Source organism: Dreissena polymorpha, chromosome 5 (genome assembly GCF_020536995.1).
Source record: "Dreissena polymorpha isolate Duluth1 chromosome 5, UMN_Dpol_1.0, whole genome shotgun sequence".
Taxonomy (NCBI): domain Eukaryota; kingdom Metazoa; phylum Mollusca; class Bivalvia; order Myida; family Dreissenidae; genus Dreissena; species Dreissena polymorpha.
The window spans coordinates 108,974,570-109,001,800 of NC_068359.1; the positions used below are offsets into that span (position 1 = coordinate 108,974,570).

Genomic DNA, 27,231 nt, shown 5'->3' on the forward strand with positions numbered 1-27,231 from the left:
CAATAGATCAAGTCCATCAAGAAGTTACAATAGATCAAGTCCATCAAGAAGTTACAATAGATCAAGTCCATCAAGAAGTTACAATAGATCAAGTCCATCAAGTATCTCCGACACTTTTCCAAGGACAATAAAATAAACAAAATATTCATGCATTTTGTTTATTTCAAAACCCAGTTCGTGTGCTGTGTTACATAAAAGAACTGTAAGATATAAAACGTTGTTTAACAGTTTTCCAGTTAGTTAAGATTTGCAAGAAATAAATTCCATGATTAAAAACGTACATAAAGCATATGCATGATTAAAACCTTAACTAGAAAAACACAAATTATGAACAACAGACACGAATGCACTTGTTTACGGGTTTGAAGTTTTGTTCAATCGACTACTGTTGTTTACAAGCAAATTTGAACACCAAATCTATATGAATAATCTCAAACAGAAATTTTGCACAACATTTGGTTCACGTTTTGATGGCAAATTACTATGCCGCAATTTTTCACAGCTTTAAATCATAACCTCAGTAATACAAATTTAAATAGATGTGGTGTCAAATTGGTTTTACACAAAGAATGAGATTACATGTAGATACTGTAAGCGGCAGACTATTGCCTCCATCCTTCTGTCTTTATCACGGTCTCCTAACTGCGAGGTATGGTCGGACAGTAGACAAGAAGGGTTTGGGCTGACGACTGGTTGATAGGCAACTAGGAGGCAATAGCAGGTGTATTTGTAAACATTGATGACAACTCATTGTACATTCACTGGGAACGCATCACAATTGTAATGGCAATACATTCTTCTTCTGTATCATCTGTATTAAGATATCATATTGAGAACATGCCAGAGTATGTTTTAAAGGAACTGCTGACATAATTTTAACTTTATAAAAAAAAACAATGTCATTTAGTATCATAACTTCAAAAAAATACGAAAAGCAAACCAACAGAGAATCGAACATTTAAACGCCATGATCAAACGTCACTCGTTCTTTCCACTCTGTTTTTTCATATTAATTGGTGCAGTAAAAGGGTTCATATATCGCTCTTTCTTCGCATACGCTCTATTTTATGGTATACATCATCAACATTCAATCTAAACGAATAATCACCAACAATTGAGAATACTCAAAAATGCCAACCCCCTAACATTTTTTCCTGGGTCATCCGTTTACACGTTTCACTCTTATGAAGGTATATCATAATATTGATAACGCTATCCTTTTTAAGTTTTCAGTATACACTTATGCATATTTGCAGTATATATGCATTTATCATAGTAAATATTATGTTACAATTGTAATATAGAGAAGTAATTTTTAAATACATTTTTCTAAAGGAACGGAACCTGAAAAATAACATTATTTCATGTATCCATAATTGAACAATAAAGAAAGTTTAGCTTCACCGTAAAGAAATAAATGTGAAGCTTGTTTGCAAGTGCACCAACGTTTGTCACAAGCGAATGTCATTACCATTCTGAAGTCGGGAATAACGATGTTGCATAGATTTAAAGAAAATATCATATTTCCTGCATGCTTATCATAAAATGCTTACATGTATGATTTACATGTAGTGTATAATCGAAAGCAAGAGGCTTAAAAAGTTTTAATGGTTAAATGTATGTTGCTTAATGAAACATTGATATTAAGAATTACCTAGTTTTCTAACAGACTTGTAAGTTGTGCTTACATATATGAACATGATAGATTGTTCATCATCAATTCATAGTTAACCAAGCAAAATGTTTGGATTGGACTCTAATAAGAAGGAAAAAATCACACAAATTTGGAATTCATAATGCGTTTTCCAAAATTAAAAGTACAGTATAAATGTATTGGGGCAAATAGACAGACTGAATGAAAATAATCATATTTTTAATGTCATTTATTATTAGCTATTAATGAACAGCAACTTAATATAGGCAATAGTCTCAATACTTTACAATAGCAATACAGACAATGATGAATTAAACACAAAATTCGAAGGTCGCGGAACTAGAACGTCGAATGGTCAGTACCAACCCTCTACATATAAACCACGGATGCCTTTTTACAAAATTGCGTACTGAGTGTCTATCTTGTTTTTATTTCGTTGTTTTACGCTCATAAAAAAATACGAAATAAGGTGAGATTGCAGATACAAATGCGGCAAAGGCTCACGACGAAAACTCTCATTCTACCTGACTATATTTAATCATGTGCCTTGAACAGTTAGAAGTTTCTAAAAAAAATCATCAATAGGAAACTTCCACGTTATGTGTTGGAGCTGCCGCAGATTGTGTATAATTATCATATGTAAAAAAATATCGTGATTAACACATGTTTGTGTCCTTTGTTACGTGTGTCTTAACAGATCTACTGAATAAATGCTCATACGAAGGTTTTACTTATTTGCAATATTGTTCAAATATTCCCTTTTATCCTGTTCAACAGATCTGAAAACCTATATGCGGAGATGCTGGGTAGTGTGTTTTCGAAAAAATTTGATAAATATAACACGCGTTTATCTACTGTAAAAATAAATTATGGTAAAGTACATGAAGCATCTAAGGCTTATTTCGTGTTAACTCTAAAGTACGCTTCAAATTTAGGTCAAGAAAGTATGAAGCTGTTTGTTAATGCTCGAGAGATAATATTATCTTTTGTTTTGTGGCAATTATTGTTCATACACATTTTGTTTTTCTATGTTATGTTGTTTGTAAACGCATCAAATCAGTTCAATAAATAAGATTTGTCGTACTGTCGACTACTGTGTTATGAATGACAACAATAAAAATTGCAACTTTTTGAAATGCTGAACGCGATATGTCGGATTATTATGTGTCGGTTTATATTGGGAGTGCTTTTGAAGTAATTAGTTTTAACAATCATAAATATTCATGTCAGCATTAAATTGATTGCAGGATTAAAAATGTTTGGAGTCGGGTAACGGAATGCCAATAATATATACATTGTTGTTTAAAATGCAATTTTCTCGGATCTAAAAGAGCATGTGTCTAGCTAAAATGATGTGACAATTCGTATTAACTGCCAACAAACGTTCAAGATGCATATCACGGAATGAGATTAATTTTATGTTACTGACTAAAAGCGTTTTACGATACCGAGAGGAAATATTCTAATGTTACTCATATGTTTGAGCCATTGATTACCAACAGTCTGCCAATACTATATGTAACACTGCGGAAGAAGTAAAATGAACCGGGAAATCTATCCGCTACAGGGACACTTATGTACTCAGTGAAATGTATCTTGTGAGATAATGAAAAGGACTTTTAATGAACATTAAACATTTATTGGACAGTGAAGCCTTTGACCGAAAAAAACTTTCTCAAATTCAGAAACGTTTTTGTTCTTTAGTTCTTAAGAAATTAAACAGTGCCTATTTGCATACATTATTATTTTGCAAGAAATCTTTAGAAAAATGTTTATTTATTATATAAAATGCCACTGTAAAAAGAACGCAACAAAACGTCATTGGTTGCGTCCAATGAAACAAGAGCAATACGCAATAGAAAATAATTATGATTATGAGAGCAATCTCTATCTGTATTTATTCTCATAAAGTTACTTTGAAGACGAAATGTTGAACAATTATGCGAAACCGGAAATATTACATTTTCCTGAAGATCAATGTTTTAATAGATTGCGGTTAAATAGAATGACCAACTTTTCTGGTAAAACAGTAATTGTTTCTGTATTCGATCATTTGTGTAAGCCTTGTTCTATGCCCATATTTCGAATCATGTCTGTTGTATTGAATATATTAATTGACAGAAAAAAAACTAGTTCAATATCGACCTGATGACGACACGTTTTCCCTTCAATGATAATTAATTTTGTTTTAAGTGCATTTTTTGTTTTCAACAAACATTTTTGTACACGTGCAACGGAATAATTTTGCAAAGTAAAGGTCAATAGTAATAAAGCCAACAATTATGCTTGTTCCAAAAATGTATACAATAATTCATCTCAAACATGAAAAATAACTGATGCATCATTAACATTTACTCCCTTCTTCTTTATCTCGAAAAGCATACCCTTTTAAGTGTGTTATTTTAACAGCAATGTCGATCTATATTTTTGTAAGTGACTTAAAACATAGCAAAACAATCCCGCCAATCTTGAAATGGTACAATCATTCGACAAAAATGCTAAACATGCTGTTCGTTTATAAAATATATCCGTAAAATTAATAATAATAAAAACACAATTGCATAAGCTGAAGTTTGTTTAACAGGAAATAAAGTCAATCTAATACATTGGCACGGTATGCTGATGTAATCTATTTCTAGATTCATGTGCGTATTATTTCAAAAGAATTATTGTCATAAACGACAACTGCTATCAGCATTCTGGTCGTTTAGGGGGTCATGTAAAATAAAGAACTGCGCGAGCGTGAATGAAACACCGTCTAACCAACCGTCACCATAATCGTTGTCATATATCATGTGCTGTTGATTTACTGTATTGTTGTTTTTATTTTTAGATGTATTTAAATATATTTCGAAATTGATTAATTTACCAATCGGTGATCAGGTTGCATTAATTGTGGTGAATAAACGATCTAACCAAATGTATTAACCAAATTGTGTCTCATTGTATTGTACATAGTGTTGTCAACCTCAAGGTACCATAACAAATAGTTGCGTTTTTCTGATGTACGGTCAGCGCGCCATTTTTTGAAACACCGCTTCAAAACTTTAATTAAAAATTAACATGTCTCAAAACATTGAACAAGCAAAATTAAGCATTCGAATGAAATGTTATTATTTTTAATTAACCAAAAAACTATTTTAAATCATAACACTTATTTCGCAATAAAGTGCATTTCTGTTCCGTGTTAAATATATGCTTTGTATGTTTGCGCAAAATTGAGTAAAGAAGACCTTAATCTAATCAGAAGGCAACTTAATATCTGCAAAATATCATCACCGTGTGCTGTATTGCTGGATGCTATTGGAACATATAATTTTACATCCTAGTTTATGTTGTCGTTGGAAAAAAAGAAAGTCCAATTATCTAAAAAACATTTAAGAAATAATATTATTAATCGATTAGTTTAACACAATCGTCACTTGCCTATAAGCATACTGTGGATATATACTATTAATACAACAACGTACGAATCAATTCTTAGAGATATAATGGCGTAACAACAGAAATGTTGCTACTGTAAGTGATATTAGGTAACACACTTGCCTCTGTGGTGCTATGTTAATTAATCGTGAGTTTAAATCATATGGAAATACCGACATACATATAATGCTCAGATGATATTGTCCTGTTATGGACTGTAAAGAAACAAGAGTTGGCGGTGATGGAATGTTAACTTGCGAAGAAAAATATTACCACATACAATTATAAGTTCAAATTACGTTCATTCGATATATATGCTAGGTTAAACAACGGATAGTAAAAAAAATTAAGGATCCTTTTTAGCATGAAGAACAATCGTCTATAAAATAAAATCAGGTCAAGCTAAGCCGTTCAATCAAGTTGTGACTATCTGAGTAAAAAAATATGTGGATCAGCTTATGACCCACAAATTAAATTACCGCCATGTTTAGTCGTTGCCAAAAATCAGACGGTTTACTGAAAATTAAAAAAAATGAAACCGGAAATAAAGCAGCTGATAGGAGCATTTGTACGTATGTTATAATATATATTTAAAAAAAGATCTTTAATTATAAAAGTCACACTTTGACCGTTTAGAAAATTAATTATTTAATGCAGTGCTGATTTTAAAATATTCTTATTTTTCGTAAGGATAATTTTTAGTTGGTTGTGAAAAATACCATACTTACAGAAACATATATTTAATTCTTATCGATCTATCAACATCTCAAGCAAAATATCTTACGAATATTTAAGTTTGATGTCAGTGGTAATTTCACTGCCACCAGAAACTATCTCCTTGTAATGTCCTTGATTGTAAAGCCTATAATTACTAATATACTCTATTCAGCTAGAGAATGCATCAATCCTAACCATGGCATAAATACATGAGGTACTTAAACTGCACAAAAAAATAAGAGTAGGAAAGAGAAGATATAAGACAAAATTGAATAAAGATATAGAAAAGAGTTGCCTTTGGCAACCGCAAGATCAAACATCAGTCGTTCTGACCAGTGGGTATTTGATTTACTGTCATATCAAAACATCATCGTAAAGGTATCTTCTCTTGTGGTAAACACTGCCATCAGAATTAATTTTGAAAAATCTAAAAGGATTATCGGTTTGCATTATTATCTGATTTAATGCAAAATCAAAGCAAATTTTCTACAAAAAAAAACATCAGTTTGCAAATATGCACAAAGTGAAACATCGGCTTCACCAGTCGTAGATACAACGTACTATAGCCTGTTGTGCTTTATTTATGTTAAGGAACCAATTCTCAAAACCTGTCAACTTTCTGCGTGGAGGTTGCAATAAAAAAAAATCAAATAAACCTCGTATTACTCAACCCGACAGTCAGTGGTTTACATAAGACTTTTTGAAATACAAAACAAGAAATCTTTTAGCATTAGGTACGTGAATACGCATGCGATAAAGTGTCACCAAGAAAACTACACTTTTTATTTCACTGTATCATTTCATGTATCCTAGATGAACCAGGCATATATTTAAGACAGCAACATACCAATAATGGGAAACGTCCACATGATTTGTTGGAACTGCCGGTCTGTATCCACGGCGGACGACTTATTATTATCTGTAATGTATGGAAACGTATATGGTACACCCTTATACTGTGATGATGTTAACATTATATGACGGCATGATATGAAAAAGGTGTCATGTCGTCAAATATAACTCATCGTGTCGACTATAACTACGATGGCAAGTCATTTTCAAAAGAGCATGACGCCTAAAATTATGTTGATTTGTCGACATAAGATAAGTTGTCAAGACTTAAACAACCCGCATGTTGACATAAGAACCTAAATCTCTGACGATATTTTAACCTTTAGCCGTCTTGTAAATTTAACTATTTCTGTGTTGTTTACTGTATGACGGCATATATCTTGATGACTTGCAAGAAACATAATGTTGACATGGCGATATAACTGAAGGAGTCGATATAATTTATGTGGACAAAGGTCGTTGTTTAAAAATGATGGAAGCGTATATGGTGCCCAAATAATATGGTCATGCCGGATTAGTTTATATCGGCTTACTGTGAAATAACATTTTTAGTTCAGTTTTTATTGTGCTATATTGTTTTATTTATTTTTGCTCATTTTTAGTTCAGTTTTTATCGCAAATGTTCTATTGAGCGTACTTCAGTACTTTCAATACGATTCATCCATACACTAGTGCTGTATGGCTTTTACATAGATAGTGACACTTTTGTTCAGTTCTTTCAGATAAACCTAATTGAGGGACACTTTTTTAAGTTTAAACATGATATGTCTGTTGTTAATCTTGATTTTGTTATTCCCCGCCATAGGCGGAGGGATTTTGTTTTGGCGTTGTCCATCCGTCCGTCCTACCGGCACTTTTGTGTCCGGAGCCATACCTTGGAAGTGCTGTGGCGGATTTTATTGAAACTTGGTATGAGTATATATATGGATAAGAGGATGATGCACGCAAAATGGCACTGTACACCATCTGTAAATAATGGAATTATGGCCCTTTATATCTTGAAAAAAAATGCTTTTTAATATAAGCTTAGAGCTTTATCTCCATTAACACAAGAGTCAGAGCCATGAAACTTGCCATAGTTGATCTCAATCATCAGGGGGTGTTCACATTCAACACCCATAATCCTAGGGTCTAAGGTCAAGGTCACACATTGAGGTCAAAGGTCACAAATTTGATTCATTATTAGGTTATTCATTTACTATGCATCAAAGGATTTTGTAATAACTGCATTTTATTGTCTGCAAACCCATCAAATGAGTTATAAAAAATAATTGAGAAAAGGCACAACCCTTCACTTATATCTTTTCTTTTAGTTCTACACCCATCCATAAACACAATTTATTTGGCAGGGATATCAATTCAAGGAATTTGCTTGTTATCTTAATGTTAGTATGGTTATGATATATTATTTTTCAAATGATGGAGGTCAAATGTTTTTGTTTTTTATGCCCCGAAGGAGGGCATATAGTGATCGGACTGTCCGTCATACTTTTTTGAAAAATGCTCATTACTTCTATGTCACTTCAGATGTAACCTTTATATTTGGTATGCATGTGTATATGAACAAGGCATTTCCATACGCACACAAATTTTGACCCCTTTGTCCTTGACCTTGAGCTAAGAGTCCGCGTTTGGGTTTTAAAATCTGCGTTAGGATTTCAAAAAATGCTCATAACTTCTATGTCGCTTCAGATGTAACCTTCATATTTGGTAAGCATGCGTATATGAACAAGACCTTACCATACGCACACAATTTTTGACCCCTTTTACCTTGACCTTGAACTTACGGTCCGCGCTAAGGTTTCAAAATCAGCATTTAGGTTTCGAAAAATGCTCATAACTCTATCAAAGCATTTTTCAGGGGCATATGTCATTCCATGGAGACAACTCTTCTTTATTCAACTTTAACCATTTCTATAATTCTCAAAACATTTGAATGAAAGTACAAAACACTGTTATTCATGCCAATGTAATCATTCTGATTCGATGAGTTATTTTCCATAATGTTTGTATGTTTATGATATATTTTTCTCCCAATGATGGACGTTCAAATGTTGTTGTTTTTTTCAACTTTAACCATTTCTATAATTCTCAAAACATTTGAATGAAACTACAAAACAATGTTATTCATGTCAATGTTAATCATTCTGATTCGATGAGTTATTGCCCTTGATGCCATAGGCACTACAAGGTATAACCTTTACGGTTTCTGCACTCAGCAGCCACTAATTGAATTTATATTAAAAATATAGAAGTACCAAGATGCGCATATGGTCACATACACACATACAACCATGCATGCATGCATGCATACATACATACATACATACATACATACATACATGCATGCATGAATGCATGCATGCATGCATGCATGCATACATACATACATACATACATACATACATACATACATACATACATACATACATACATACATGCATACATGCATACATGCATACATGCATACATGCATACATACATGCATACATGCATACATGCGTACATACATGCATACATGCATACATGCATGCATGCATGCATACATGCATACAGACAGACATGCCATGCATGCATGCATGCATGCAGCGCCTCGTCCTTCAACAGCTATTTGTCCTTTCAATGCCTATGTCAACAAATTGGCTGCCCAGTGCTTAGCTCACATAAGCACTTTAGTGCTCATGGTGATATTTGATTGACCTGTGTCCGTCGTGAACCTTTGCATTATGAACACTAGAGACCGCATTTCTTGTCCGATCTTCATGAAACTTTGTCAGGACATTTGCCCAAATCATACCTCAACTGAGTTCTAAACTGGTCATGTGGGGTCGAAAACTAGGTCAAAAAATAAAGACCTTGTGAATACACTAGAAGTCGCATTGACTTTTCCAAAATGTTTGTGTAAAGGATATGTCACTTCTTGAGTTTGAAAATGGTTTTGGTCGGTTGAAAAAACATGGCCGCCAGGGGGCGGGACAGTTTTCCGGACATGGCTATAAATTGTAGGTTCCAGCTGGTGTCAATAGATTTATGAACAAAACATGAAAATAAGGACTTCCAAAGCCCAAGAAGTAAGTGGTTTATAAGGTGAAAACATGTTATTATTTACTTTTTTTGAAAGTTTTCATTAGAACTGGTTCATGTATCACTGAAGTATATGTTATTTTAATTGTGCAAATTGTCCCAAACTTCATAATAGAATGTTAATGCAAGCAATTACATTACCCCACCAACTTCTGACCATTTCATATGTCCTTAACTTTGTTTTCATTTGTCTTACTTTTTCTGAATAAATACTGAAGAACGGTTTGAAACTCATTAGCTGTTATGTTGTTTTATAACTCATCTTTTTAAATTTGACATTTAGAATAAAAGATTTATAATTTAAATTATCAGCTTCTATGCGAAGATTTGAAGCTCAACTTTTGTTAAATCTGAATAAAGCTTTTATTGAATCGGATTTTAATGCTCAACATTATAGTATCTGATTGATACTTCACTGTATCTATTGAAGTGTTATCTTGAACGCGCTTTTCGGTCTTTTAAATGTAAGATGTTAAGTTGTCTCTAGTTGAAAATGTGCATGTTTTTTTGTGAGGAACTAATTTGCATAAAGCCGAATTAAATACCAAAACTAACCTACTTACATCGATGAAGCGAAAAAAAGAGCGTTTCAATTCTTATACATGTAATTGCAATATCATTCTGCATGTGCATATGTTTTCAATGGTTTGGCTAAAAGACAATATAATTTGGGATTTATTCGTGCATGAATTTAGTAAGCGCCTCCTTTTCCAATTCGCAGTTTCGACTGTGTACATGTCGCAAATGGCATAATTAATCCAAGTAGTCCCACGCTTGATTTCCTCGTGCGCTTCGTGGAGGCAACTCGCTTCATTGAATATTAAAGCCCAGTCAAATGATATACTATAGCCAATCAGAATAATGTACACTAGTGAAACATAGGGTACTTGTAATTATGTAAAAGAGAAGAAAGATATTAGACAATTGTGGCGATCTATCAAAAGCATATCAAATGATAATGAAAATCAAAGAGCAATTTTACCTTATACATTAAACATAAACAATGTTAATGTTAGTGGAAGACAGCTTGTGGCTAATGAACTTAACAAACATTTTGTTAACATATCTCATATAATTAAGAAAACAGTTTTCAAACCTGAAAATTTTGAATATTTAAAAATTTTCTTAGATGAAAAATTGGGTCATCGAGAGTTCAAATTAGAATATATATCGCCTATGGAAGTTCTTACATTAATTGATAAACTTAATCCTAATAAAAGTAGTGGCTTAGACAGAATAGGACCTGATATCCTTAAACTTTGCAAAGATTATATCGTACAACCACTTACGACATTAATAAATACTTCAATTTCAACTGGAATCTTTCCAGACTTACTTAAATTAGCAAGTGTTGTACCTCTCCATAAAGGAGGAGATAAACATGATCCAAATAATTTTAGACCTATCTCTTTATTACCTACAATTTCTAAAATAATTGAAAGACATGTAGCCATTCAATTAAATAAATATTTAAAAGAAACCTGTATACTAAATGAACACCAATCGGGTTTTAGACAAAACCACTCATGCCAAACTGCTTTAATCAGACTCGTTGATTCATGGTTAAATTGTATGGACGATGGTTATATGATAGGAACTGTTTTTGTAGATTTCAAAAAAGCATTCGACTTAGTAGACCACACCATTCTTCTGCACAAGTTGAAATTATATCATTTTTCGGATTCGTCTTTGAAGTTTTTTTAATCATATCTACAAAACCGTTTGCAACTAATTCGGGCAGATGGAGTAACATCAGACACCTGCATGATAAGTTCCGGTGTACCACAAGGCTCCATTTTAGGACCTGTGTTATTTTTACTTTACGTGAATGATCTACCCTTAAAACTAACATCAGAATCTGACATGTATGCTGATGATGTAACAATCCACTGTAAAGGGAATAATATAACTATGATAAATTGCACACTTCAAGACGACTTACTAAGGTCACAAAACTGGTGTATGATAAATAATATGGCAGTCAACCCAGATAAAACTACTTGCATGACTATAGGATCACGCTAAAAACTTAAACATTCAGAAGATCTAAATTTGTTTGTAAATAACTCTAAAATAAAACATGTTGCAACCCAAAAACTTCTAGGTATCCATATTGATAAACATTTTAATTGGAAGGCCCATGTTGATATAACTTGTTCAAAACTTGTATCGAAATTATCACTATTCAGGCGAATACAATATTTTCTAACACCTGAGATGAAAATTATGTTCTATAATGCGTATGTAACACCAATTATTGATTATGGATGTGTCACATGGCAAAATGCAAATACTAGAGACATAAACAGAATATCAAAACTGCAAAGAAGGTTTTTAAGAGTAATATTACGTAATGACTTAAATATAAATTATTATGATTAATCACAAAAAATACAATGGCTTTCGTTTGAAAACAGATGTAAATATTTCACAGGTATAATTATTTACAAATCTCTTCATAATTTAACGCCCACATATATTGACGACTTGATAAAACTGGTGAAAAACAATAATTACAATTTAAGATCGATATCAAACAATGATTTGACGCATAAAACACCTCACTCAAACCTTTTAAAAAAGTCGTTAAGTTACTCTGGTATGGAAATATGGAACCACATACCGGTTAGTATTCGCCAATCTCTCACTCTCACCACTTTCAAACATAGGCTTAAGAAATATTTCCTCTTTGAGGCGCAAAATGAGTCTCACGCGTAGTAACATTTTTCTGTTTTCCTCTTATTCAAAAGTCAAAAACTCCTCCATAAGTGTCGTAATGATTACTGCAGATTTAAAATCTGCAATCAAATATACATATTGCTTTTTCAAACTATTTATATAGCAAGGAGGTGCAGGCTATTCTTCATAACAGTTGGGTAATTTCATATCCTATTGTGAACAACACTGGTCATGAATATGGTTTTCTGTAATTATAATATTTGTGTACATCAGCCGCTTCTATCAATCGTTAACTATTTCAAGAATTATGTATTCCACGTTTTTAAACTCTGACTTTGTACAATAATGTACGCGGCTGTTTTGTTAACTTTTTGTTGTTGATATTGGTCGTGTTAATTAAGATATGGTAATTGTATAAGTGTGTGTGTGTGTGTGTGTGTGTGTGTATAGGTGTGTGCGTGCGCGCGTGTGTGTGTGCGTGCGTGCGTTAGAGTGTGTGCATATGGGAAAATGTAATCAACAATACATTTATATTCTTAAATACTTTCTGTTTATAAATATTTGTTCCTTGAGACCATTTCATTATCGGAAGAGAAATTAATAATATAAGAGAAGTCATATAATATACTTGCTTTTATGACACTTCTATTACACTGTTACAGTACTCTTATGTCCGTCAAAGTCTACATGTTTGCATTATACTGTAGAAATGCATTATACATACCATAGTTGTTTGAAGGCCTCATTGAAAATAAGATTGCCATTGTTAAACTGTCTGCATGACTTTGTATCAATGTGTTGTCTTAATGAGTTACCTTCGGTAAATAAAGAGATTATTATTATTATTATTAATATGTAATCAACTGCAAGAAAAATATAATGCCATTAAAGCCAAGCGTTACTTTTTTATTCGCCGTTCATTTTTGTCGTTTTACAATGATGATGGCACGTATAATTGGCGATTAAATGCATAATTCGCTTTCAATAACACATTTATAATCCGGTTGAGTATATATATATATATATATATATATATATATATATATATATATATATATATATATATATATATATATATATATATATATATATATATATATATATATATATATATGTAGGGTCAGACCATAGACCGATCTAGTCAAAGGGTACGTGTATCACAACTCATACAAAAACTATACCGGCTCGTAAACAAATATTTCAAATTTTTTAAAATATTTTTCTAAATAATGTGCGATGTGGACATAATATGGAAATAAAAGCAAACTACAACCTTACTAGCTTTAAAGACTGTTCATGTTTTGGTATTTTTGACACAGCTGAGTAGGTGATTTCGCTTTAGTGAAAATTTTGACGGACGGCGAAGAAAGACCGATCACATTAACTAGCCCTAAAATTGATCTACAAATAGCCCAATTTTGTGTCACATTTTAATAATTTTCCATTTTCTCAAAAAACGAATTATTTGACCATTCAAAAAAATAAAGATCGAATTGCAGTATGAACACTTATTTCAAACATGTACTATATACACTAGAGTTTCAGGAACAGCAAATCAAGTAAGAAAATACAAAATAAACATATCATATTTTTTCCCCCCATTGTTAATTGTAAATATAAGATTTACAACAGTCGTTTCGTTTAATATATTGAAGTTTGAAATGAAATGTTAATAAATCTTTTGAAAGAACCATATTTTGAAAGGAACATTCCACAATTTACGAGGATTTCATAATTAAATGACCGCCATGTTTTCAAACAATTATTGACGTTTCATTCATTCTTTTGCAATCTAACAATTGAATGATGAACATGATTAATCTGTTTTTGCCAAGTTTGCAATGTCTGTAAATGTGTACAACAATATGAGTGAATTTATTTTGGCAAAGAAAAAAAACATCGTTTAACTACTTCATGATCAATATCAATAACAAGAATATCAATTTTGTGTTTTTTATCGACACATTGTAAAAAAACCTCGAAACGAAACTTACTTAAACTAAACTAACTTAACGATTAAATTTGCAAAATTTGCAAAATATAACCAATTTTTAAACATATATTTTTGCATATGTAATTAGTAAAAACCATCTAATATTTCATGTCAAGGCCAAGAACGAAGAAGTTGCACTTTCAATCGATTTAGGAATTGGCAGTTGCTCCCGCTGCATTTCACACACATGTTCTAGGACGGGTATGACGTCATCTTTACATCCAAACTTAGGATTCTTTACAAAGTATCTCTCTTGAAAGCGATCAATGGTTTCCAATTCGCAAGGAAGCCGAAATGAAAAATCTCGGGTTCCATACGTCTCAGGCTGGTGGTACATTACTATCGGTATCCAATTTGGTGCTTCCACATGTCTTTGCTGCCGAATCCGATGAGAATTCCATAGATGGGTTAAAGAGTTCAGATCACGTTGTATTAATGGTATGAAACAGAATCCCAAGCATTCTAAATGCACAGGATCATCAATCAATCAAGCAAGCCGCTGTCTACCATATCCTTGAAATAGTTCCTCCAAAACACAGTAAATTTGACTCTTAAATTTACCCCAAAACGTTCAATTCTTTGATTGCCAGTGGATCTCCCAGTCGTGTAACTGTTCATTCCAGACATGTTATCTCTGTCATTAAACCTAAACGCTATCTGCATAGCCCGTACCCAAACGTTTTCTGTCCCTGCATCACCACGAACCAGACGTAGAAGGCGACCAATCCGTTTCACAAAGTTAATAAAGAAGCCCGCGATAATTCGAGGGTCATTATTCGAATAACATGCCTCCAGCCATAATACGCAACTGGAAAATCCATCCACCGCAACGTGTATAGCAATTCCAAAAGGCTTTAGCTTATTATACCCATCAATGTGTATAGTAAAATTAGGACCTTTATTGGTATAGACTCTGCGTCGCAGGCGATGTGCAGACCTGAGAGCAACACCCTCAGGATCAATTACCTTGCATACACACCTTGTTGTTTCTTGAGTTACTTTGACATTTGTGGTTGTGTTGACCAGTTTCCATATAGTTTTATAACCACATACAGCCACCCCTTCTTTATCTACTGAGCGAATTGCTCGTATAACGTGTGGAAGAGGAGATTACGCGTTGCGTCTTTTGAGACCTTCGCAGTATCCGTTTCAGTTGATTCAAACTGAGAGCAGTGTTGTGTAGGAAAAGCAAAAATCCACATATATCCAGACGCGTATAGCCCTGTTTGTGATAACGGGAAATCCAAACATCCCTTTCTTGATTTGAAAGTACAGCTAATGATGAGTCAACATATATCAGTGCCACTAAGACACAAATCTGCAATATAAAAAAGTTGTGAGTCGTTAAACACACGTTTTGCATGTATTAGATAAAGAAAAATATCTAAATGAATCAATCGAGATTTAAGCTCTCTAAATGCTCATAAAACCCAACGAACACATTAATATTTATTGTTTGCAAACAATGTATGTTATTTTAACATTTATACCAAGCATTCCTGCTGTAAAAATGGACTGTCTGAGGTCTTGCGTGTTTCGAAAGAATATACCAGAAACTAAAAATCTGTTCGACGCCGGAAGTCATGAACCAATATTGCAATAATGTGATGATGTCAAAATTCTACAACGACATGATATGAAAAAGGTGTCATGGCGTAAAAAATAACTCATCGTGTCGACTAAAACTATGATGGCAAGTCATTTTCACAAGAGCATGACGCTAGAAGTTATGTAGATTTGTCGACTTAGATCATGTCGACCAAATATATTTTCGGGAAAAGCCGGAAACATTTACGTCGAGACTTCAACTTAATGTCGTTATGACGAGTAAAATTAAGGTGGGGAAAGCTACAAAACTATGTCGACATACCATGTTATTTCACAGTAAGTCAATATAGATTATTCCGGCATGACCACATTATTGGGGTGTACCATATACGTTTCCGTAGTAATGAAAGACAGTATTGCGATTTACACATGTTTGTGTCGTGTGTTAAGGAAATTTGTCACAATGCCTGATTAACTGTATAAATGGTCATACGAATTTATTAAATCATTCTCATTATTGCCGCCATGTTCCGTCTCCAAACAAATTAATTGATGTTAAGATCTGTGTCACCGCTCGCTGCAAACTTATGTGATAAATCCCTTTATATTCGATTGCTTTAAAGAGAAACTCACAAGAATAAAATAATTGTGATTTTAATTATTCTTAATTGCGTATTGAAAAACATAAACATGACCGTGTATATAGCGAATCGAGTGCGTCAAAACGCGAGATAACATATCTTGCTCAGACGATAAATTGTACTATAATACCCCTAATAACTCATGCAATTATAATTGCGTTCAAATGTACATTCAGAACATTTTAAATTTATGTCGAGCAAACTAAGTCGCACTATTACGGAAACGTATATGGTACACCCCAATAATGTGGTCATGCCGGAATAATTTATATCGACTTACTGTAAAATAACATGGTATGTCGACATAGTTTTGTAGCTTTTTCCACCTTAATTTTACTCGTCATAATGCCATCAAGTTGAAGTCTCGACGTAAATGTGCCGGCTTTTCCCGAAAATATATTTGGTCGACATGATCTAAGTCGACAAATCTACATATTTTTTGGCGTCATGCTCTTGTGAAAATGACTTGCCATCATAGTTTTAGTCGACACGATGGGTTTTTTTTACGCCATGACACCTTTTTCATATCATGTCGTCACAGAAATTTAACATCATCACATTATTGCAAAATTGGTTCATGACTTCCGGGCGTCGAACAGAATTTTAGTTTCTGGTATATTCTTTCGAAACACGCAAGACCTCAGACAGTCCATTTTTACAGCAGTAATGCTTGGTATAAACGTAAAAATAACATACAATGTTTGCAAACAATAAATATTAATGTGTTCGTTCGGTTTTATGAGCATTGAGAGAGCTTAAATCTCGAGTGATTCATTTATATATTTCTCTTTAACTAATACATGCAAAACGTGTGTTTAACGACTCACAACTTTTTTATATTGCAGAGTTGTGTCTTAGTGGTACTAATATATGTTGACTCATAGTTAGCTGTACTTTCAAATCAAGAAAGGGATGTTTGGATTTCGCGTTATCACAAACAGGGCTATACGCGTCTGGGTATATGTGGATTCTTGCTTTTCCTACACAACACTGCTCTCAGCTTGAGTCAACTGAAACGGATACTGCGAAGGTTAGGGCTAAAAAAACTCAACGCGTCGTCTCCTCTTCCAGACGTTATACGAGCGATTCGCTCAGTATATAAAAGAGGGATGGCTGAATGTGGTTATAAAACTATATGGAAACTGGTCAACACAATCACAAATGTCAAAGTTACCCAAGAAACAACAAGGTGTTATTGAAGGTAATTGATCCTGAGGGTGTTGCTCTCAGGTCTGCACATCGCCTGCGACGCATAGTCTCTACCAATAAAGGTCCTAATTTTACTATACACATTGATGGGTATGTTACGCTAAAGACTTTTGGAATTGTTATACACGGGGCGGTTGATGGATTTTCCAGATGCATATTATGGCTGGAGGCATGTTATTCAAATAATGACCATCGAATTATGGCGGGCTTCTTTGTTAACTTTGTGAAACAGATTGGTCGCGTTCCACGTCTGGTTCGTGACGATGCAGGGACAGAAAACGTTTAGGTACGGGCTATGCAGATAGCGTTTAGGTTTAATGACAGAGATAACATGTCTGGAATCAACAGTTTCATGACTGGGAGATCAACATTTAATAAAAGAATTGAACGTTTTTGGGTAAATTTAAGAGTCAGTTTTACTGTGTTTTGGAGGAACTATTTTAAGGATATGGTAGACAGCGGCTTGCTTCAAATTGATGATCCTGTGCATTTAGAATGCTTGAGATTCTGTTTCATACCATTAATACATCATGATCTGAACTATTTTACCCATCTATGGAATTCTCATCGGATTCGGCAGCAAAGACACATGGAAGCACCAAATGGGATACCGACGGAAATGTACTACCTGCCTGAGGCGTATGGAACCTGAGATTTTTTATTTCGGCTTTCTTGCGAATTGGAAGTTTCGTTTCGAATTTTATTTTCAATGTGTCGATGATCAACAAAAAATTGATATTCTTGTTATTGGATTTGATCATGAAGTAGTTAAACGTTGTTTTTTTTTCTTTGCTAAAATAAATTCACTCATATTGTTGTACCCATTTAAAGACATTGCGAACTTGTCAAGAAACAGATTAATCATGTTCTTCATTTCATTGTTAGATTGCAAAAGAATGAATGAAACGTCACTTATTGTTTGAAAACATGGCGGTCATTTAGTTATGATATCCTCGTAAATTGTGGAATGTTCCTTTCAAAATATGGTTCTTTAAAAAGATTTATTAACATTTCATTTCAAACGTCAATATTTTTAACGAAATGCCTGTTGTAAATCTTATATTTAATATTTACACGGGCACAAATATATCATATGTTTATTTTGTATTTTCTTACTTGATTTTCTGTTCCTGAAACTCTGGTGTACATGTTTATAGTACATGTTTGAAATAAATGTTCATTCTGCAATTCGATCTTATTTTTTTTGAATGGTCAAATGAATCGTTTATGCGGAAATGGAAAATTATTAAAATGTGACACAAAATTGGGCTATTTGTAGATCAATTTCAGGGCTAGTTAATGTGATCGGTCTTTCTTTGACGTCCGTCAAATTTTTCACTCAAGCGAAATCACCTACTCAGCTGTGTCAATGGCTTCAACCCGGCAAAGTAGGGGGCATTGTGTTCGTGACACACAATGCCCGCTACTTTGCCGGGTTGAAGCCATATATTTTACCATTTACCTTGAAGGATGACCTTGACATTTCACCATTCAAAATGTGCACCTCCATGAGATATGCATGCATGCCAAATATCGAGTTGCTATCTTTAATATTGCAAAATTCGACCCTTGACCTTGAAGGATGACCTTGACCTTTCACCACTCAAAATGTGCAGCTCCATGAGATACACATGAATGCCAAATATCTTCAATATTGCAATAGTTATGGGCAATGTTAAAGTTTTCGGACGGACGGACGAACGGACTAACGGACGAACATACAGACTGATTGACGAACGGACAGACTGACAGTTCAAAAACTATATGCCACCCTTCAGGGGCATAAAAAGTTAAAGTTTAAGGACGGACTGACATACGCAATATATTTGACATTTAACCTTGTAGGATGATTTTGACCTTCACCTTTCACTACTCAAAATGTGCAGCTTCATGAGATACACATGCATGCAAAATATCAAGTTGCTATCTTCAATATTGAAATAGTTATTGCCAATGTTAATGTTTTCGGACGGACGGACAGACGCCATATATTTGACATTTGACCTTGAAGGATGACATTGACCTTCACCTTTTACCACTCAAAATGGTCAGCTCCTTGAGATACACATGCATGCCAAATATCATGTTGCTATCTTGAATATTGAAAAAGTTATGGCGAATGTTACAGTTTTCGGACGGACGGACAGACGCCAAATATTTGACATTTGACCTTGAAGGATGACACTTTTGACACCGTCACTTTTCACCACTAAAAATGTGAAGCTCCATGAGATGCACGTGTATGACACATATCAAGTTGTTATTGAATATTTGTTACGAGCCGGTATAGTTTTATATGAGTTGTGATACACGTTCCTTTTGACTAGATCGGTCTATGGTCTGACCCTATATATATATATTATACGTGCAGTCATCATTGTAAAACGACAAAAATGCACGGCGAATATAAAAAGTAACGCTTGACTTTAATGGCATTTTATTTTTCGTGCAGTTGATTACATAATAATAATTGCCCTATGTTTCACTAGTGTACATTATTCTGATTGACTATTCGGGATTTTCGAAACTACATAAGTTGTCTCCCATTCGGGTAGGTATCACGAGAATCCCGGGTAAAAAGCGGTCCGTCTAAAATGCGTAAATGACTCATATCCGCGGATATGACCGAAAAGTGCGGATATGGACGAATACAGCCAATATCAACACATTTTCTTCAATGTTCATTTCAATATTTAATATTAAAAAAATACACAATATGTGATAAATATGTTATTGTGTCAATATATAACAATTTAATAGACATCATTTTTCCAACTCTAAATTCATATCCCCGAACATGACGAAGTGCCAGAAGATTGTTTTAGGGCTACACGCCGCAAACAATATAACCACGCCGACACCACACTTTGTTGTATAAGTTTACATAATGTTTATATAATATACTGAATGTATAATTATTCTTGATGTCGTCTGAAAACTTTAGTATTTAGATATACAATATGCTTTAGAAAATAGCAAAGTATTTTTGGGCCGATTAGCGCCAGACCACAAGTAATTAATGATGTTACTTTTTCCTGGTTATATTTTAATTGAATACAAAATGTTGAATGTATTTATTTATACTGAATGTTATGAATGCAGTAAATATTTGCTAAAAATGTCACTGTTTCAAGTGGCATTTTTCATTTGAAAATAAATGATGATTTCAAATGCGCGAATATGATAAAATCGACGAATGTGGTTTATCCAATAAAGGATCTATATTTTTAGTGCTATAATAACTTTATGCAAGTTAAAAATATCTTATATTTGAGGTACTATTTATTTTATGCTTTCCGTTGGTTTTTTGAGAAATATTAGTGAATGAAAACTGATAATTTAACTGTTTCAAACAGTGAAAAATAACACTGAAAATTATCGATAATTTTCACTTTTTACTGTGAAATGACGTCATTTTTTTTTTACGAAATAACGTCATTATCCCAGCGAAAATCTTTAGTTAAACTCTTAAACAATGTGTCCAGATTTTCGTAATTCCGTCTTGACAGAGTTGTCGTTCGTGCGGGTATGTATACCTACTTCCGGTGTTAAGGAAAACAAATTAAATGCCATAATTTAAGCGGTATTATCGGTAAATTTTCAAAATAAGTAAAATTACATAAATCGCATAAAGACTCGTGTACAAGAAAAGCTTGGATGATAGCAATTAGCCGAAAAATTGGTTTTCAACGGCGTATACTCGCGTCTGTTCCGACCACTTTCGAGACGGATTCGGTCCAAACTCTGTTGACCAAAACAAAATTCCTACTGAAATTTTACATCAGCGCAAAATCGTACCAAAACATGAAAGAAAGCAGCATACATTAAGACAGCCACTTCCAAAAAATATCCCTGTCACCTCTGCCCTATATTTCCATTCGTAAGTATCAGCAAGTAGCATGTTTTGTAGTCATAATCCATATTGTCCACAGCATGGTCAAAGGGATAATAAAAATATACATTTCCCCTATAGTTTCATCCATTCCTATAAATTCAGCCACCAAATGCAAGACATATTTTGAAAGACGTGAGGTATTTATCTTATTTTTGTCAGAAAAAGTTTAACATGATATTAAAAGGGTAAAATAAAACAATAGATCTAGTCAAATTTTGATAATGTATTTCTTTTATTCTATATAATTTAACATACATGCATACATGTAGGCGTTATGCATATAAACCAACACATTCATGAACATTTCATTACTTATAATGAATAATATGTCCGTCACATAAAATGAAAAATAAAAAAATAAATACACCCACCCGCCCTAATTTTCCCCAAAATTTGGATGATAATTTAGTTATTTATTTTCTATTGCCTAATGTAGAAAATTCCATTACCAATGTCTCGTTTTTTGGTTTATTTTTGGTGTTTTCACTTCATATACATTTATATTTGTTAATGCAGCATCACCTTACTAAAACAATATCCCGGAAAGAGAAAAATAATGCATTTGAATATCAATCGTACTTTCGTTTAAACAACTGACGACAGAAATGATTCGATGTACGATGTGAATCTTAATTTAGTTTTAGTGAAGATTCGTTCATAAGACACAAAGACACTATTTTGTTTTACGGATCATTTCGGCTTAGAGGAGTGGGTGAGTCATGTAAAATATCGAATATTTTATATATTTTATAAAAAACTGGAAGCAAGATGAGTTGCAGATAATTATTTAGATTTTTCGTTAATATAATGTTTTATAAGTGAATGTAACAGCTGTAATATTAATCTTAAACATATAGGCTTCGTATTTTAACTTATCGGGGTATTGGATATGAACTGTTGAAATATTAACGAAAAATCTAAAATTTTACCGGGACATGCATTGTTTTTCAATTACAGCGCAACTATAATGGTTATACTCATTCTTGAAACATTTGAATGTAGCACTACGATATCATGTGTTCAATAAAATAACGTGCATATTTTTACGTACCAATACACTATAATATATAGTAACAATCAAATATAAAACATTTTTACCTTGCATATTTAATACATGTTGTGTATTTTTCATTAAACATTGAAATAAACATTACAGAAAAAGTGTCGATATTGCTTATATTCGTCCATATTCGCACTTTTCTGTCATTTTCGCGGATATGAGTCATATACACATTACGACGGACCGCTTTTTACCCGGGATACTCGTGATACCTACCCGAATGGGAGACAACTTATGTAGTTTCGAAAAGGCGCACGAGGAAATCGAGCATCGAGCGTGGGACATCTTGGATTAATTATGCCACGTGTGACATGTACACAGTCGAAAAGGGGCGCTTACTAAATTCATGCAGGAATAAATCCAAAGTTATATTGTCTCTTTGCCAAACCATTGAAAACATATGCACATGCAGACTGATAATTGTAATTACATGTATAAGGATTGAAACGCTCGTTTCCACGCGACATCGATGTAAGTAGGTTAGTTTTGGTATTAAATTCGGCTAAATTCAAATTAGTTCCTCACAAAAAATCACATTTTCAACTAGAGACAACTAAACATCTTACATTTAAAAGACCGGAAAGCGCGTTCAAGACAACACTTTAATAGCTGCAGTGATGTATCAAGCAGATACTATTATGGTGAGCATTAAAATACGATTCAATTTTAGATTTAACAAAAGTTGAGCTTCAAATCTTCGCATAGAAGCTTATTATTTAAATGATAAATCTCTAATTCTAAATATCAAATTTAAAAAGATGATTTATAAAACAACATAACAGCTTATGAGTTTCAGTCTGTTCTTCAGTATTTATTCAGAAAAAGTAAGACAAATGAACTAAAGTTAAGGACATGTCCTTAAACAACAAAAACAAGTAACACAAACGAGAGGGCTAAGAGGCCCTGGATCGCTCACCTGAGGGAATGATATGAAAAGAAAAACGAGTTAACTCGTGTGCAAATAATTAATAACATTTATATGACAAAGGCTGACTTCAAGTCAAGGTTAAGGTCTTCCAAAGTATTTAATATAAGCATATATAGACAATAAACCGACCCCCTGGTAGACATGATTACCCGACCCTCTGGTAGACATGGTTACCCAACCTCCTGGTAGACATGGTTACCCGACCCCCTGGTATACATGGTTACCCGACCCCCTGGTAGACATGGTTACCCGACCCCCTGGTAGACATGGTTACCCGACCCCCTGGTAGACATGGTTTTACCCGACCCCCTGGTAGACATGGTTCCCGACCCCCTGGTAGACATGGTTTTACCCGACCCCCTGGTAGACATGGTTCCCGACCCCCTGGTAGACATGGTTTTACCCGACCCCCTGGTAGACATGGTTCCCGACCCCCTGGTAGACATGGTTCCCGACCCCCTGGTAGACATGGTTCCCGACCCCCTGGTAGACATGGTTCCCGACCCCCTGGTAGACATGGTTTTTAATACTGATTGACCAGAACCATTTTACAACTCAAAAGTTTTGACCTAAGTTCATGAAGATTGGGCCCCCCCCCCCCCTATCAGTACCAATTTCGAACTTGTCTGAAAAATCAATGATACCAATTTTCTGACTAAGTTTCATAATGATTGGCAAAAAAGTGACTTTAAGGGTGTTCACAAGCTTCTTTTACTACATAAAATATATGGAAAATGACCCCATGGTGACCATGTTTTTTGACGGACCAGAACCAGTTTCAAACAAACTATACATATAGAGAAAACTGCGCCTGCCCCTTAAAGCCATATTTCCCCACCGATCTTGACAATTTTCGTACTCGTCCATGATTTAAATAAAACCATCACAAGGTCTTTATTCGTTGACCAAGTGACCTTGTTTTTGACCTCACATGACCAGTTAAGAACTCATTTGAGTTATTCAAATGTTTTCAGAATGATAGAAATGGTTAAAGCTAAAAAAAACATTTGAGCGTCAATCATTTGGAGAAAAATATATTATAAACATACAAATATAATTGTCAATAACACATCGAATCAGAATGATTACATTGACATGAATAACAGTGTTTTGTACTTTTCTTCAAATGGTTTGAGAATTATAGAAATGGTTGAATAAAGAAGAGCTGTCTTCATAGGATGACATATGCCCCCGAAAAATGCTTTGACAGAAGTTATTAGATTTTTTCGAGACCTAAACGCTGATCGTGAACCTTAACGCGGACCCTTAGTTCAAGGTCAAGGTCAAGTCAAAGTGGTCAAAACTTGTGTGCGTATGGAAAGGTCTTGTCCATATACACATGCATACCAAATATGAAGGTTACATCTGAAGCGACATAGAAGTTATGAGCATTTTTTTGAAACCCTAACGCAGATTTGGAAACCCAAACGCGGACCCTAAGTTCAAGGTCAAGGTCAAAGGGGTCAAAATGTATGTGCGTATGGAAAGGCCTTGTTCATATACACATGCATACCAAATATGAAGGTTACATCTGAAAGTACTGAAGTGCGCTCAATAGAACATTTGCGTTAAAAACTGAACTTAAAATGAGCAAAAATAAACAAAACAATATAGCACAATAAAAACTTAACTAAAATGTTATTTCACAGTAAGTCGATATAAACTAATCCGGCATGACCATATTGTTTGGGTACCATATACGCTTCCATATTTTTTAAACAACGCCCTTTGTCCACATAAATTATATCGACTCCTTTAGTTATATCGCCATGTCAACATTATGTTACTTGCAAGTCATCAAGATATATGCCGTCATACAGTAAACAACACAGAAATAGTTAAATTTACATGACGGCTAGGTTCAAATATCTTCGGAGATTTAGGCTCTGATGCCAACATGCGGGTTGTTTAAGTCTTGACAACTTATCTTATGTCGACAAAGCAACATAATTTTAGGGGTCATGCTCTTTTGAAAATGACTTGCCATCGTAATTTTAGTCGACACGATGAGTTATTTTTGACGTTATGGCACCTTTTTTATATCATGCCGTCATAGAATGTTGACATAATCACAGTATCAGGGTGTACCATATACGTTTCCATACACTATAGAAAATATTCGCGACATTATGATATCCATCGTTTTACTGCAGTTTATTTTTGTGTGTTGTTATATGCATCACTATATAAACTCAGTAAAACCTATTTTATGATAATGTCAAACTAAATTGTGTTAAATGTCTACAATTTGTACCTCAGATTATAAAGTAGCTGGTCAATTTCGGAACGTTTGCGTCGGTTTATATTTAAATACGATACGATACGATAAAACCTAAAAGAGATACATGTGTCATTTATCGTGATAGTATTTACACAACCGCATAAGTTGAAAATTTTCAAACAAACCTCGTTCATTATTTAAATATTTTTAAAATCGTTATCGTTGGACAAAAACATAATGAACAAGTGTAAATTTTGCAAATATAGAATATTGCATCATATTGGAACCTCAAAACTTTCACAGCCGACGCAGAACTTTTGATCAATTGGCATTCCCACTTTTGGATGTACGGATTGTTCAATGTGAGTATCAATTCAGTTAGAGAGTAAACTGAACTAAGTGTAAATATATTATGAACAATTCTAACACGGCACGTGCCAAATTTCATATAAACAAAGAAGAAAATCGTCCATGGGTTATTCTGCAACAAATTATAGGCGGAGCTTATACATTGAAAGCACGCGCTGTAGCTTAACAAAACATGCCGATACATTTTCCACCAGCAGAAATGAAATGTTTTTTTTCCATCCAGTTTGGCTGTTATTGAGGGCGGAGATCTGATCGACAGAACAGCCGAAAGCTATTTTTTATAAGCGGAGCTTCACATAAAATAGTATGCAAAAAAAATAAGATACATTCTATAAATCTTTAGTAAAAATCGTGTTAGAATCGAAATAATCCGTGTACGTTATAGTTTGTTGTCGATTTACCCACGGCCGGAAGTTTAGATGCGTGGTTTCAAATCATTCGTGCTTCGCACTCGTGATTTAATCCCTACGCATCTAAACTTCCGGTCGTGGGTTATTCGACAACAAACTATAACGTACACGAATTATTTCTTAATTAAACCTTATATATAAGATATTCCGATACCTTTATTTTTACCGATATTAAACATGAAAGCACGCCAATTTAATCATACGACAGAGTCTGCTTATGCGATATACATCTCGAGTCCTTTCCGTATTATCTCAATATAATAATTCCGATAACAAGCGTCTGCTATCAGCATTTGGACCGTTTTGGGAGCTTATGTGAAAGCTATAACTCAGCGAGTATGATTTGTGATTTGCGCTCAGTAAATTCGATTAAAGACCATAGAGACAAACAGCCAGTAACACATAGATGTTTACAAATCATTAATATATATGCTGCGGATATACCGTCGGTTACTCCGATAAGACATAGATAAGCCCAATGGCAGCGCAATAACTACTTATAAAGGCATTTGCTGTGCCGGCATCAAATCGTCAACCACACATGTTCT

At 33.9% G+C, this 27,231-nt stretch overlaps 1 long non-coding RNA gene across 1 annotated transcript; it reads right to left on the bottom strand.

The window, feature by feature from the left end:
* Positions 1–469: 469 nt before the first annotated feature.
* On the bottom strand, positions 470–27,231 carry LOC127832592 (uncharacterized). The gene is made up of 3 exons (XR_008026978.1): positions 27,128–27,231; positions 6,642–6,713; positions 470–704 (listed from the first exon to the last, which is right to left on the bottom strand). It is a non-coding gene; the product is annotated as an uncharacterized LOC127832592 (long non-coding RNA).